The sequence below is a fragment of the Microchirus variegatus genome (assembly GCF_963457635.1).
Source record: "Microchirus variegatus genome assembly, chromosome: 16".
NCBI lineage: Eukaryota > Metazoa > Chordata > Actinopteri > Pleuronectiformes > Soleidae > Microchirus > Microchirus variegatus.
The window spans coordinates 5,666,325-5,681,083 of NC_139817.1; the positions used below are offsets into that span (position 1 = coordinate 5,666,325).

A 14,759-nucleotide genomic window follows, 5' to 3' on the forward strand; every position below is an offset into this window, starting at 1 on the left:
CGTCAGTTTGCAGCTGAGGTAGTAACCTAAGTGAAAAGATCGCAAATTGTCAATTTCAACAATCGTTTTTTTCGATAAATTCTTTCATCTCAGACTCTTCCAAAACCGGGAGTGCAGGGGTGTCAAACTAATATTTGATCATGCTCCACATACAGCACAATTTGATCTCGAGCGGGCCGGACCAGTAAAATAATAGCATGATAACAAGAACTTTATGAAGAATTTGGTGAAGTGTCGTTTTACAAAAACGTGAAATTTTTTGAGAAATATAATGTGCCATTTAAACAATATTATGCCTAAATGTACCATGTACACATCACACTGGATCTATAAAGGCACAAACATTTAGTCACAGGTATCTGGACGTGAAAAATATTGTATTTGACATTTTATTGTCATTTTAACAAATTCATGCTGTGGGCCGGATTGGATCCTCTGGCAGGGTCAGTTCTGGCCCCCGGGCCGTACGTTTGACACCTCTGATGTAGTTAAAGATGGGGTTTTTTCTCTCTCTGAAAACCAATTTAAAGCACAAGATGTTCTCTCTCAGAGTGCGAAACTCAAGGTTTTTGTTGTTTTACTTATTTCAGATAAGGATTATGACGCCTTTTATAAGGGTGCGTTCCAGACAGACCCATTGACATTGGCTTCTTCTACTCTACGCGCAGGTGTCTTTGGTGAGATAACCACTTTTTCCGACTTCCTTTGCTGCAAAGAAGCCAAAGAAAGGAAAGAATCGAAAAAAGAGAGTCAGACAATAAGTGCAATTTATATGAAATGAATTAAGAAAACCTAACAACTGTGGAAACAAACCAACTCTAGATTACCAGATACGTCATCGCAGGAAGTTGCTGATGTTGTAAATTTCATGGTGTGTCCTCCTGACGTCGCATCTGACGTTTGTTTTGCCAGGAAACGTTCTGTGGGGTTGAGCCCCGTTCTGCATCGACAGAGCTGACTGGAGTTACAGTAACCCAGAGAATCGCTGCGTGTGATTTCGCATGCCTGTATTTTGTCACTGGTGGTTCAATAGACTGCAAAAAAAAAGCAGTGTATGATATCTCACACATCTATTAGGTGTGTGAACATTTATTTACAGGATTTACCGATACAATGGGAGTTTCATATCTCACACATCTATTACCTTGGGTTGTCTCTTCTGTGGCGTCAATATCGCACGAGTTGCTTGGCTACCCCTGCAAAAACGCTCCTGTGCAGGGCCGTTTGAAGGAATTTTGGGGGCCCCAAGCAAAATGGACATGTAGGAATATAGGGGAAATAAATGGTGTGTGAACATTTATTTACAGGATTTACCGATACAATGGGAGTTTCATATCTCACACATCTATTACCTTGGGTGTCTCTTCATCAAATAGCTGTGGTGTAGCGTCAATATCGCACGAGTTGTTTGGTTGGCTACCCGTACAAAAACGCTCCTGTGCAGGGCCGTTTGAAGGAATTTTGGGGGCCCCAAGCAAAATGGACATGTAGGAATATAGCGGTAATAAAAGGTGTGTGAACATTTATTTACAGGATTTACCGATACAATGGGACTTTTATATCTCACACATCTATTACCTTTGGTGTCTCTTCATCAAATAGCTGTGGTGTGGCGTCAATATCGCACGAGTTGTTTGGTTGGCTACCCCTACAAAAACGCTCCTGTGCAGGGCCGTTTGAAGGAATTTTGGGGGCCCCAAGCAAAATGGACATGTAGGAATATAGCGGTAATAAAAGGTGTGTGAACATTTATTTACAGGATTTACCGATACAATGGGACTTTTATATCTCACACATCTATTACCTTGGGTGTCTCTTCATCAAATAGCTGTGGTGTGGCGTCAATATCGCACGAGTTGTTTGGTTGGCTACCCCTACAAAAACGCTCCTGTGCAGGGCCGTTTGAAGGAATTTTGGGGGCCCCAAGCAAAATGGACATGTAGGAATATAGCGGTAATAAAAGGTGTGTGAACATTTATTTACAGGATTTACCGATACAATGGGAGTTTCATATCTCACACATCTATTACCTTGGGTGTCTCTTCATCAAATAGCTGTGGTGTGGCGTCAATATCGCATGAGTTGTTTGGTTGGCTACCCCTACAAAAACGCTCCTGTGTAGGGCCGTTTGAAGGAATTTGGGGGCCCCAAGCAAAATGGTCATGTAGGAATATAGGGGAAATAAAAGGTGTGTGAATATTTATTTCCAGGATTTACCTATACAATGGGAGTTTCATATCTCACACATCTATTACCTTGGGTGTCTCTTCATCAAATAGCTGCGGTGTGGCGTCAATATCGCACGAGTTGGTTGGCTACCCGTACAAAAACGCTCCTGTGCAGGGCCGTTTGAAGGAATTTGGGGGCCCCAAGCAAAATGGACATGTAGCCCCCCCACCACCACCACCACCACAGACACGCAAAGCATACAGGAACCACTGCATATCCCTACAGTTAAAGTTCACCCACACTTTATTTAAATACAAAATACTGCTGTTGAACATTTGCAACAAAAAAAAACACCACCGTACCATAAAATCCAATATACATTAAAAAAAAAAAAAAGTGCTAATTAAATCCAACATACTAACAGGGCCGTTTGAAGGAATTTGGGGGGCCCAAGCAAAATGGACATCCCAAATCCCTGGAATCTCTTCCCTGAAAATGTTTGATTAAATTTTGACTTGACTTCCTCTAGTGCGGAGTAGACTTTAGAGTCAATCAGACGGTAAAACCCTACATGTATTGGGTGTGGGTGACACATTGTCAGATTATGTACGTTTTCTCACAATTTTAAAGGTTTACTTGCTCTACAGAGAACAATATTATGGAAATATGTCATTCCTTTTTTCCACTGGTTACCAACCGGGGGCGTCCCCCGTTTCAACTGCCTGCGTATCTGCACGCCTCTCTGCGTGTTGAGTTTCATAACGATGGGAAAATTACACTTTAATCTGACTGTATTTCTGCCTAAATCTCATGATGATTAAATTCTGTGGTTGTTTTTTTTTTTTTTTTTATACATTTGTATCATTTTCACATGGAATATATAGTGAAAAAGGTCAAAAACTCTTGAGGTTTGGGTGACACGGATGACTCTCACATCCACCCACTCTTGGCACGTACGTACGTTGACATTGCAGCAGTTGGATGTTGGATGCGTTGTGGTTTTCGCTGCTGCAGCTTCGTTTCACCCCCCTCTTCCTTCCTCTCTACCAAAGTGTTCTGCTGCGGGATAGAGAGCAGCAGGCATTCTCATATCATGGATCGACATCCACAGAGATGTTGCACATATCATTATTATTATTATTATTATTATTATTATTATTATTAATAAGGGATAGTGAAAGTTAAAGGTGCATTATGTAATAAATCTAAAGCAACTGGCCTGTAAAATCCTCCTAATATGTCACAGAGACTCAGGGAATAATGTTCATATAACAAACTGAACTCACCAACAACAACAACAGTACAGACAAAATATTTGCATTAAAAAAAAAAAAATTGTTTTGGCATGTGGCGCCACCTACCGCCATATACCAATCATTGCAGTCAGCAGAGTCTCAGCTGCCGAGCAAACCACGGGTTGCCAGTTACGTCAGAATAAAAAAAAAACTGAAAGACCTCTGTATTTTCTATTTGAGTGTAGTAACCGTTTTTGGCCACATTCTTACATATGGCGCCTTTAATGTAATATTTGAAAATTTAGTTTCACAACAAAGTGCATAATTATCCATCAACATGACTGATACTGGATACTTACACATAAAATACTACCTGCTATATTTCCTAATTGTCCTAATAAGTATTTCTTTTTTAAAAAAACTACTATACACATTAAGCAGCAATTTAAAAGTAAATTTACAAAAAATAAAAACATCTATTATTTAATGACCTTTCACGGCATGCCTGCAGTACTGTCATTGCCCACCAGATGGCCACGACCCGCACTTTGGGAATCACTAGCTCATAATGCAATAAACAAACAGGTTTATTATGTAGCCTTAGAAAAGGTAATCCAGTCTAATCATTAATCCAGTCTTCATAAAAGGGCATAGAGTTCAGAGTTTGGATGAAACCATTACATGTATTAAAAAGAGCAACAAGTTATTAAGAAGAAAGTGTTTAGACAAAATAAAACATAATTATAATAAAAGTAACACATTGAAATTGAAATTAAAATGGTAAGAATCTCTAAATCTATAACAATTATAACGTTCATAAAGGTAGGACGGCTGTATTACCTTGAACAAAGGTGTACCTAATAAAGTGGACACTCTCTTGTTTTCATGATGTGGCTTTAACTTCCAACATCTGACCAGCAGAGGTCAGGCTTGAGCAAAGAAACAAGACAAGGTGCATGTTTGTGTTATTGTACTTGCGAGGACCATGACATTGTACAAACCACACAAGTGAGGACATTTAGGCAAAGTGAGGACATTTTAGGGTTAAGACCTGGTTTTAGGGTTAGGGGCTGAAACAGCATGTGACACTGAACTTGTCAGGACCAGTAGTCCACATGGGAACCAAAACCTGGTCCTAATGAGGCAGAACCTCATGGTTAAATGTAATGCTAATATTTGAGTTGTGGTTATGGTTTAAGGTAAGGGTTAATCATTGATTGGTTCTGGTGTTTGGTTTTGGTGAGGCTGTCTCGGTGAGTAAGTGCCATGTGTGTGTGTGTGTGTGTGTCTGTGTGGAATGACCTCATCAGGACTGATTGGTCGAGGATGATGTGTAGGTTGGGCAGGACAGGAAATGGAAACGAGGCACCGTGGACGCGGATTGGGAATGGATGCGCGCTCCCGCTGAGTTTTTTGGGATCCGGTGTGGCGCGACACAAGGATGCGTCACGTCAGACAAGGTAACACCGGAAGTGAAATCGTCCCAACCTTCACAGTAAAATTTCACACCAATTTTTTTTTTTTTTTAATAGACTATTTTGTCTTAGGGCATTAAAACCGTCTTCAAAAAATATTACCTCAGTGTGTGTTTCTTGGTTGTTTTGAAATTATGTTATTATCTTATTTTATTTTGAAAATGACATACAGTATAGTAGACAATGATTGTGTATGTGTGTGTGTGTTATGAATAAAGAAATAAAGACAGATTGATTGATCCACTGATTATCATTTGATTGATGAAAAGCCACCAGATATTCCAATTTATCAATCATATAATAAACTGCAGCGTAATAATTTATATTTATGTTTAATATTTTTGATACAAGCAAATAAGCGAAATTAAATGATTGTAGTTATTATAGATATGAAGGACATCTGAGTGTATTTGTAAATATTAGCAGATGATTTAACTTTTTTTTTTTTAATACAGAGAGTGGGGGGCGGCTTTTATTCTGAAATCCCCGTCCGGAATCGCTGAACGTCTCCCGTTTCGGAACTTGACGCACAGCAGCGGCGTTAGCGGTGGTGGGATTCAGTGGCGGCAGCAGAGGGGAAGGAAGCGAATCTGGGGATATCTGGGTGAAGGGGAGTCGGTGGAAAAAATCCCCCTCCGGACTTAAACCGGCAGTGAATCCCGATTGTTTCCCCCCCCCCCCCGGCGCGGGCTTCTCTCCCGGCGGACGCCGCTCCTCTGCGCGTGTGTCCCCGCAGCTGGCTGCGCTTTTCTCCTCTCAGGATCCGCACAGTAAGTAGCCAGATCAGACCCCCCCCCCCCCCCCCTCCTTCTCTTCACCTTAACGCATCCCTGTGAGCGGCACTGTGTTTGTGTCTGTCTGTCGCTCTTTGCGACATTTATGTATTGATTTTTGGTTCCTTCTGCGCCTTCTTTGATCATCATCCTCTGGATACAATGAAACGCGAATGTAAAAATCCCGTTATTGGCTACGTGTGTGTGTGTGTGTGTGTGGAGGAAGAAGGGGTGAATGGATGGAGGGTGCAATGTCAGACAAAACCACTGGGCTCCACAGATAAAATAAAAGCGGATCTGATGGGCATCACCTATTTTAGCGCTTATTTCATTGTGCGTAATGCGCAAGAAAAAACACACACATACACCAAAACGCCGCAGGGCCTAAAAAATGTGCATGTGCAGACACTCCCGGCCCTGGATGCGCAGGTTTCTCCGGGATGACAGCAGCGGAACATTTGCATTGGCTGCAGCTGCAGCAGCAGCAGCAGCAGCAGCAGCTTCACGAGGCTCCGTGGACCGAGCTGACACACGCAAGGCGTGGCATCCACACAGCGTTACACTACACGCTATGGGCGTGTTCCCACATACACACACGCAGCTGCAAACACAACACACTGCCCACTTATTAAAAAAAAATAAAAGTAAAGATGCACTGTATTCATATATGCACTTAGAGCCTTTATGGCATTAAACCTCTGGGTCGGGACCCACAAATGGGCCGCGTTTGGTTTATTTTGGGGGGGTCCCCCAAACACATTTGTTTACATAGAACTTCCCGGGAAGGAAGTGTCACTGTGAATAAGTCGCTATATCTGGAGTTAGTTAAAAGTGCAGCATTTCTCTTAAAGGTGCCATATGTAAGAATGTGGTCAAAAAAAAAAAACGGTTACTACATTCAAATTCAAAATACCGAGGTCTTTTAGGTTTCGTTTTTTTTTTGACCTAACTGGCAACCCGTGGTTGCTCGGCAGTTGAGACTCTACTGACTGCAATGCTTGGTAGACGGCGGTAGGTGGCGCCACATGCCAAAACATGATTTGCAGTCTGCAAAATATATATTTTTAATGTTATTTTGTCTGTACTGTTGTTGTTGGTGAGTTCAGTTTGTCATATGAACATTATTCCTGAGTCTCTGTGACATATTTGGAGGATTTTATGGCCAGTTGATTTAGATTTATTACATAATGTAACTTTAAAGGTTTGTAGTGGTTTATTGACAATAATTATAATATACTACCCGTAAGAATGTGTATATTTGGGTTGGGGCCATGAGTTGGCCATCTTTTGCATTTTCTTTTATTGTTGTTGTACACATGTGGGCACCAGCTGACCTACTAGCATGTGTAGGACGGAGATGTACACCATGTGGACCCTAGCGGACGTCTTTGGAGGTGAAGACAAGGAATGTTTGATCTGGGCCTTAGAATAAGCCTTTTTTATGTGTGCTCAAGTGAATGGGCTTGCCTTACAGAGGCCACACCACCATGAGTCGACATGTTTCTACAGCAGCCCAAGAGCTGACTGGGCATATTTTGCTTTTTTTGATGCAGGAGCTTCCCTAAGTAGATGATGGTGAACAGCTTCGCCCGATATTGACCTGATGCATAAACCAACACAGAAGGAAGGGGAAATGGCAGCAGAGAGAGAGAGAGAGAGAGAGAGAGAGAGAGAGAGAGAGAGAGAGAGAGAGTGGGGAAAGTCGTGAAAGAGTGTTTACATACTTTCTGGTATGCGAAGGCCGCCATAGTTCACTGATAATCTTGGGGCCATGAGGGGTCAATGGAGGATGCCTGTATCTGTTGCGATAATATGTGGTCTCAACATCAGATGTTGAGTGAAACGGCAAAAATACGAGTTACCACCAAAATATAAGAAGGTGCTACTCGCTGTAGATAAAGAGTGACAATAGATGTCGTGTGTATGCACAAATGCTGATGTCGCCCAGATCTGTACCTTGCTTTAGACCAGGGGTGTCAAACTCAAATACAGAGTGGGCCAAAATTTAAAACTGAACAAAGCCGCGGGCCAAGGTTGAACAAATTAACCTTTTAATAGGGACCCAAACAAGTTTTGCATTGAATATTGAACAAGCAAGGCTTATATAACTTTATAGTGACATGCAAAATCGAGTTTCAAATAATAATAATAATAATTAAAAAATATCAATGGCATATCAAATAAAATTTTAATAACAATTGAATGCACCCCTAAATACAGGATAAGCGGGAGATAATGGATAGATAAAAATTGAATGCCTTTTTTCTATTTGCAGCCTTCTGAGGTAAATGTCAAAATAAACTTTTTCCACAGGCTAATAATAAATTTGAAAATAAAATAACAATAATGAATGAATCAAACATTCAAGCCTTGAAGTAGCAAGAGAAAGTGCATGAATAAAACGTTAATTACTGCTCAGTTTGCTACACTGACTTGCTTTAACACTGAATATGGAACAAGCAACGCTTATATAACTTAATAGTGCAAAATCAACTTTCAAAAAACAAACGAAAAAACATCAATGGCATATTAAATAAAATTTAAATAAAAAATTGAATACCGGCGGGCCAGCTCTAATGTTAATTTGATATTGCCTCAAGGGCCAAATAAAATTACAAGGCGGGCCAAATTTGGCCCGCGGGCCAGAGTTTGACACCCATGCTTTAGACTGTGTTTTTGAAAGATCCAACTTTGTCTACCCATTGAAAATGACCCCATCGTTCTGTTGTTGTTATCATGCCGACTGACTTGAGTGTAAGTGCTTCAGTGTCATTTAAAATTCAGCATCATCATCAGATATGCAGGCGTGCCATCTGTCTCTTTGTCTGACCGTCTGTCTGTGTGTGTGTCCACCTGCTGGACAACCTGTCCCACTATTACTCTTAATCAATAGGATTCAGAGGTGGTGTCCGACCGGCTGTGCCACATAGTAGTTTTTGTCGGCTCACGTGTGGATTTGTGAAAGGTAAATATTGTACAATTAATGGCGATTTCTTGGGTCGTGGTCCTAAAAGGCCTGGTGGTTGAGGTACAAAGTTGGCTCTTGACATCGTCTTGGTGGCGCAAAGAGAACCTGGGGAAAACTTAGGACGACGGTCAGAAAGTGCTTGTTTTGGTGAGCGAGTGCAAAGAAAAAGATGGCGACATTGATGAGACGCAACCTTGACGTATCTGTGATCATATTTAATATAGGTCAGTGATTGATTTCCCTTTTTTTTTTTTTGCAGTGTGGTTGGTGCCACTGCAGTAGAGGATGAGGTTTTCGTGCTCTTTGACTGTTCTCTGTATTCCGTTGCCAGATTATTTTTGGACTGTGTTTTTGGCAACAGCTGATAATATGTCAAAGTCTCATTAAAATAAAAGATGATGCTGGGTTTTTTTTTTTTATTATCTGATGCAGCAATGCAATCAGTCTGAATGTGGGTATAGACCTCATGTACTCCAGGCCTTTTGGGTAGTGTTTTAAATAAGCTTATAGTCGTTCCCGTGCAATATGTAAGAGACAAAATACGCCAATATCTAATTTTCCAGTGTGACTAATGACCACTTGCAGGGGTGCTGATCACAGAAATGATACTGATAGTGGTACAGACACTGTGGTCTATCATTATATTATCGTCTTGCAATATTTTGTTGATCACGCAAGTGCTGTATCGGGATAAAACCGCTGGAGTTCTTCAGCTAAACCTAACAGTACAACAAAGTTATCACAGTGGTGATCCGCCTCATAACCGCCTCATAAATGCTGAAGCTTGATTTTTTTTTTTTTACCAGGGCTATAATCTGTAACCGTACCCATCAGCGCTCGAGCGAAATCGGGAACGACAAGCGTCGAGACGTCCAAACCCAAGACTCACACTTGCGTGCAGCAAAGTGGAGCAGAATTCCGTATCTCTCTCTCTCTCTCTCTCTCTCGGTAGCGCTGAAGGTTTACTGGAGTATGAAATTCCCCGACTGCCCTAATTCAACTTAAAGCTGCTCCGGCTGTACGCAACCATCCAGTCAACTTTGACTGTTGCTTCACGTTTCATCCTTTGCTGCACCGTGAGTACGATATCGTTAGGAGATCTGGAAACGCTAGCAAAAACAGACTTGAACGCGGTCATTTCCCCCTTCTGTCAACCCTCTTGTCAAAGCCTTGCCCTCAAAACACTGGAAGATGTTGTTGAAATGTGAATTCTGCTCCATCATCCTCGTGTCAGCAGTGTAATACCCCCTAGCTGTTGTGAAGACTGCAATCATGTGTCGCAAGAACATGGGAAAAGGGTTTGTTTTGAATCGTAGAAAGGTCGGTTGGTACGGCGGCCGATCGTCCCCTGTAGAAATGAGTGTTTGTACCTAGTTGGGAATTGGGTTTTTCCGACCCGAGACCCATCAACTCACAAATATGTTTTGCTTGTACTTCATGGCAGACAGTTAAAAGGACGGAGCGGCTCAAGAGATTCGACAGCAGATGCAGCGACAATGAAGTCCAGGCTTTGTTTCAACCGCGTTCGCAGGGAACGGCACGAGACGCATGTGCAAATGTGGAAAGACGGCTGTCGTACCTCAGCACGAATAGTCTCGATTGCCTCGGGTGTGTTTGTCCGATTTGTCTGGTAAAATGTTACCCTTAGGAAGGTTTTCGAGCTTGGAAAAGTCAAGTTCCTGCACCATTAAGGTGCAAAGGGGGCCATTTGAGCAGCTGGATGTTAGATTAATCAGTGCATTCATGTTTCCCGGAGGTTACTGTTGCACTTAAGGTATCGCAGTGTTGAGTAAACCTTTATGGATTAAAGTGATGTGGAAGAATGAGCTCTTATCCACGTACTCAGGGACTCGTGGAGACTTCACTCTGTCTTGTTTAGGTCTTCCTTAAGTGGAGACATGGTCTGTTGTGGGAATCGCGCACATCTGTATTTCCAGGCACCGGACAGGGCCTGCGAGCGCTCGGAGACGACGTTGGCCTCGCAGCGCTTCCTCTGGCAGCTTTTGCGGTGGTCGTGTCGAGCGCCGGATCGAAAGCACCGGTTACATCTGTATCAGCTGCTCTGCATTGCATGTTTGTTCCTTTTTATTCTCACTGCCGGCTGTGCCAGGTCAAAGCAGGTCACCATCTGATGTTGTTTCCACCCCCCTCTCTCTCTCTCTACCCTTGCTGTCTTGTTATACTTGCGTTTCTCTCCGTCTCTCACCAAGTGTCTGGAAAAGTCATCCCTTCTTCTCGCAGGAAATTCCTCCTTGTCCCGGGGGTGAGATGCACAGAGATGGTGCAAAGGGGAATTGGAGCGGATCTGCTACAGAAGGGACCCTGCAGGCCACAGCGTCTTATTTACTCGCATTCTTTTTATTGTGACACTACAAGTATCTCATTGTGTTGAAGCAGTTTTTTTGAGAGACAATGTTCCACTTTGGTGCGTCCAAGAAAGCAAAGGCATTTGAGATGTTTCAGGAAAAACGTGGCATCTGAAATTCAGTCTCTTACTTTAATCTGATCTGGAATCTGAATTGGTGACATCTTATGGTGAGATTGTTCCAAATGGAGGGCTCCACTGCTCTCCCATGGTGACCAGAAGGTCAAGGGTTTGATTGGCCAACACACTTTACCCCAAGTTGGGTGAATCTGTGAAGAACTATGGTGTAAAGCAGCTTTGATTGGATAGAAAAAAACACAATATAATAACTACAGGCAGACTGTTGACCTTCTGTTCCCCAAGTATGTGAGGGAAATAGTCTTTGTTTTACGTCACAAGCTTCTGTGATAGAACTCGAAAAAGCCATCTCTGACCGATTTGTCCATTTGTGACGCTGTAAAGCAAGACCTCTCTCTAAAGTACGCATTAAAGATGAAGCGTGGGAATCACAGGGTACCTCAGGATACGTGATACGTGGTCTACGATACCAATAATATCACGATACAACCATTTTGTGACAATCGATATATTGCAAGACAATCATGCAGCGATACATTACGGGATTTGTCTAACTGGAGAAAACAAAACATCTGGCAGTCGTTCCCAAACTCTGGGTCGGGACCCACAGATGGGTCGCGGTTAGTTTTTTTGGGGTCCCTCCTAGCGTCTCATGGGAATTGTTTGTTTACCAATTCTAAATGACATGTCACAGATACGACTGTCAATTAGTCACTGCATTATGCACAAATTAGCATTATGCACAAATTAGCATTATGCACAAATTAGCATTATGCACAAATTAGCATTATGCACAAATTAGCATTATGCACAAATTAGCATTATGCACAAATTAGCATTATGCACAAATTAGCATTATGCACAAAAGGGTGGGAATCAAACGATATCTCGCGAAACATGGTCTACGATACCAATAATATCACGATACAACCATTTTGTGACAATCGATATATTGCAAGACAATCATGCAGCAGTACATTACGGGATTTGTCTAACTGGAGAAAACATCTGGCAGTCGTTCCCAAACTCTGGGTCGGGACCCACAGATGGGTCGCGGTTAGTTTTTTTGGGGTCCCTCCTAGCGTCTCATGGGAATTGTTTGTTTACCAATTCTAAATGACATGTCACAGATATGACTGTCAATTAGTCACTGCATTATGCACAAATTAGCATTATGCACAAATTAGCATTATGCACAAATTAGCATTATGCACAAATTAGCATTATGCACAAATTAGCATTATGCACAAAAGGGTGGGAATCAAACGATATCTCGCGAAACATGGTCCACGATACCAATAATATCACGATTCTGAACGATTCTGTGATGATCAATGCGTCGCAAGACGATCCGACAGCGATACATATCACGATATCTGTCTAACTGAAGAAAACGAAACGTCCGTGAAAAGTTCAAAGTGCAGGATTTCTCTGTTTATTCACAACATAGAGAACAAAGTGCATGTATTGACAGTGGATGGAGCTCAAGTTTCCCTTATCATTCATTTGAGCAGCGCCACCGCGAGGAGACACGAAGTAGTGACGCCCAACGAGTGAAACTAGCAGAAACTCGATTAGCGCATTGCAGGAGGAAGGACGACGATATATCACCAAATTTTGAACAACCCCTATAAAAACAACTTTTATCTCAAAGTAAACATAATCTTATACTAACATATATATATATGTGTAGTATGTTCAGCTTATCACGCCAATAAAACCCAGCTAAACGTCTCAAACTGGACTCCAATGCAGCACTTGTGTGCAGGAGTCTTTATTGCAGGCCTGTTCTTGCTGCGTCAGTGCTAAAACCTGCAGATACACCAGCACATTAAACTGCATCACAGCTGGAGTGGGCAAGAGTGGTCGAGTGAGTGTGTGTGTGTGTGTGGACTCATGTCGTTCTCTTTCTGCTGACCAAGTTTGTCTGCTCGGCAGTGATGTAGAGCTGAAGCATGTCAGGCATAAAACACGGGGGCTTCAGAGCGAATAAGCCTATCTTAGCCTCGGTAATGTGGCTAATCTGAAGCGGGAGCTTGAACCGGGCTAACCGGCTCATCTTGATTGGCATGGTGTATTTACCTTTCTCACTCACACTAATAGCTTGAGTATCTACAAATACCAATATCTGTATATTTGCATTTACCACCGAGCCATCACGCACGCAGTTAACGATTGCACCCGCTGCTCCTTATTTTAATTTTTTAGACAAATAAAATCTGCTAGGGTTATAGTAAATCCACACAGCTCCAACATGATCACTGCAGCACGGCAGACACGTGCAGCCCGTAACTCGAGGGATATCTCTTTTTACAGCCTCTGCACGGTGATATTTATGGTTTACAGATCGTTAAAACATTGTATTTGACCACTGCGGGACTGATACTGACTGGATCTGCTCATCCCTGCAGTGAATTATCGTAGACATTGACTCGCAAACAGCCAAAATTCAACAATTCTGCATGAAACTAAGAAATGACGATGAATCAACCATTATGTCATTGATTTATGACATACTTCGATAGGTTACCATATTTACATGAATGGTGATTTTTTTTTTTTAAATGACCTAGTTTCTGGATTGGGATTACATATTGGATTAATTTGTGTAGAAGGCAGCTGAATAACAGTGAATGGATTTTTTTGAAATGAAGATTAAAGGGCTTTGATAAAATAGGATTATAGAATGAATTGAACCTCCAGTCAGGTCAACAGGGGATGGTTTTTACTCGTGCTGTACAGTCGTTAAAAATGACTAAGTGCAAAAAAACAACGCATTTTAAGGACTTTTAAAGGTGTTAAAGGTCATACAGTTTGAGTGTACTTGTATTTTTTTTATAAAGCTTTTTAGGACCTTCCCGGCATAAACGCAACATCACACAACCTGATCCTAATGAGGCAGAATCTAATTTCTGAGGAACTGGAACTTGTGGTTAGGTAAAGTTAAGTAGAGAGTGGCATGAACTAGGGCTGTAAGAAACTCTTGGTCGACTAAGGCCCCGACTAAAAATGGACTAATCGACGAAAACCAATCAACAATTATTAGACTAAAACATTGAAATATGCTAATAATTCTGATATATCCCAAAACTCGACAAAAAAGCAAACTGTCGCTTGCAAAGTTTGCGTTCCACTTTTTTTTTTACCCTCTTTTTTACCATTCCACTTTTTTACCTACTTATGAAAAATGTCTTTGACATGGATGTGACAGGAGGACTGACTGTAGCCTCAAATGAAAAGTTTAAAATTCACGTCAATGGCAACGCTAATCTGTCCGTTTCTCAACCCACTGGGCTGGACTAAACCAAATAGTGGAAAACAAGGGGGGGTGTTCTCTGAAGACACGCTATTTCCTGTGAAACACGGGTGCTCGAAAACACCCCTATTAGCACTTGGTACTTTCCTCCTAATGAAATTCACCACAACAATAATAATAATTTAAAAAATAATAATTTAGTCGACCAATCAAAATTTTGGTCGAGCCAGATCGTGTCGACCGATTAGTTGACCAGTCGACTTTGACTTTACAGCCCTAGCATGAACTCGTTGTGGACAACACCTTGGTGAGTCTGTCCAATTGAATGGAAGTCATGGTTAGAGTCAATATGTAAGGGTTTAGCATTCACAGGTTATGTTTACGTACCATAATAATGTCTTGGATAGGTTGTCCAATTGATTGGAAGCCAGTCGATACAA

General features: G+C 41.8%; 1 protein-coding gene across 2 annotated transcripts in view; it reads left to right on the forward strand.

Moving 5' to 3' along the window:
* Positions 1-5,447: 5,447 nt before the first annotated feature.
* raph1a (Ras association (RalGDS/AF-6) and pleckstrin homology domains 1a) overlaps positions 5,448-14,759 on the forward strand; it is a 60,956-nt gene continuing 51,644 nt past the window's right edge. For both annotated transcript variants that reach the window (XM_083902160.1, XM_083902161.1), the window contains exon 1: positions 5,448-5,649. The gene's annotated coding sequence lies outside the window, so the exon portion shown is untranslated. The remainder of the gene's footprint in view (positions 5,650-14,759) is intronic.